Raw genomic sequence first — 1,885 nt, forward strand, 5'->3', positions numbered from 1 at the left:
CTGATGGACATCTAGGTTGCTTCCATGTCCTGGCTATTATAAACAGTGCTGCGATGGGCATTGGGGTACATGTGTCTCTTTCAATTCTGGTTTCCTCAGTGTGTATGCCCAGCAGTGGGATTGCTGGATCATAAGGCAGTTCTATTTCCAGTTTTTTAAGGAATCTCCACACTGTTCTCCATAGTGGCTGTACTAGTTTGCATTCCCATCAACAGTGTAAGAGGGTTCCCTTTTCTCCACACCCTCTCCAGCATTTATTGCTTGTAGACTTTTGGATCACAGCCATTCTGACTGGTGTGAAATGGTATCTCATTTTGGTTTTGATTTGCATTTCTCTAATAATGAGTGATGTTGAGCATCTTTTCATGTGTTTGTTAGCCATCTGTATGTCTTCTTTGGAGAAATGTTTATTTAGTTCTTTGGCCCATTTTTTGATTGGGTCATTTATTTTTCTGGAGTTGAGCTGTAGGAGTTGCTTGTATATTTTTGAGATTAGTTGTTTGTCAGTTGCTTCATTTGCTATTATTTTCTCCCATTCTGAAGGCTGTCTTTTCACCTTGCTTATAGTTTTCTTTGTTGTGCAGAAGATTTTAAGTTTAATTAGGTCCCATTTGTTTATTTTTGCTTTTATTTCCGATATTCTGGGAGGTGGGTCATAGAGGACCCTGCTGTAATGTATGTCAGAGAGTGTTTTGCCTATGTTCTCCTCTAGGACTTTTATAGTTTCTGGTCTTACGTTTAAATCTTTAATCCATTTTGAGTTTATTTTTGTGTATGGTGTTAGAAAGTGTTCTAGTTTCATTCTTTTACAAGTGTTTGACCAGTTTTCCCAGAATCACTTGTTAAAGATATTGTCTTTAATCCATTGTATATTCTTGCCTCCTTTGTCAAAGATAAGGTGTCCATAGGTGTGTGGATTTATCTCTGGGCTTTCTATTTTGTTCCCTTGATCTATATTTCTGTCTTTGTGCCAGTACCATACTGTCTTGATGACTGCGGCTTTGTAGTAGAGCCTGAAGTCAGGCATGTTGATTCCTCCAGTTCCATTCTTCTTTCTCAAGATTGCTTTGGCTATTCGAGGTTTTTTGTATTTCCATACAAATTGTGAAATTACTTGTTCTAGCTCTGTGAAGAATACCATTGGTACCTTGATAGTGATTGCACTGAATCTATAAATTGCTTTGGGTAGTATACTCATTTTCACTATACTGATTCTTCCAATCCATGAACATGGTATATGTTCTCCATCTATTAGTGTCCTCTTTGATTTCTTTCACCAGTGTTTTATAGTTTCTACATACAGGTCTTTAGTTTCTACATATATTCCTAAGTATTTTATTCTTTTCGTTGCAATGGTAAATGGAATTGTTTCCTTAATTTCTCTTTTTAATTTCTCATTATTAGTGTATAGGAATGCAAGGGATTTCTGTGTGTTGATTTTATATCCTGCAACTTTACTATATTCATTGATTAAAAATATGAAACGCTTCACAAATTTGTGTGTCATCCTTGCACAGGGGCCATGCTAATCTTCTCTGTATCGTTCCAATTTTAGTATATGTGCTGCCAAAGCTATGGTTTTTCCACTAGTTATGTATGGATGTGAGACTTGGACTATAAAGAAAGCTGAGCACCAAAGAATTGATGCTTTTTAACTGTGGTGTTGGAGAAGACTCTTGAGAGTCCCTTGGACTGCAAGGAGACCCAACCAGTCCATCGTAGGGGAAACCAGTCCTGAAAATTCATTGGAAGGATTGATGCTAAAGCTGAAACTCCAATACTTTTGGCCACCTGAAGCGAAGAACTAACTCATTTGAAAAGACCCTGATGCCAGGGAAGATCAAAGGCAGGAGTAGAAGGGAATTACAGAGAACGAGATAGTTGG

General features: G+C 37.6%; 1 non-coding gene across 1 annotated transcript; it reads right to left on the reverse strand.

The window, feature by feature from the left end:
* Positions 1–1,472: 1,472 nt before the first annotated feature.
* Positions 1,473–1,575, reverse strand: LOC133240796 (U6 spliceosomal RNA). Its single transcript, XR_009734394.1, has one exon. It is a non-coding gene; the product is annotated as a U6 spliceosomal RNA (small nuclear RNA).
* Between the last annotated feature and the right edge of the window lie 310 nt (positions 1,576–1,885).

The sequence above is a fragment of the Bos javanicus genome, chromosome 28, assembly GCF_032452875.1.
Source record: "Bos javanicus breed banteng chromosome 28, ARS-OSU_banteng_1.0, whole genome shotgun sequence".
In the NCBI taxonomy this organism is placed as follows: domain Eukaryota; kingdom Metazoa; phylum Chordata; class Mammalia; order Artiodactyla; family Bovidae; genus Bos; species Bos javanicus.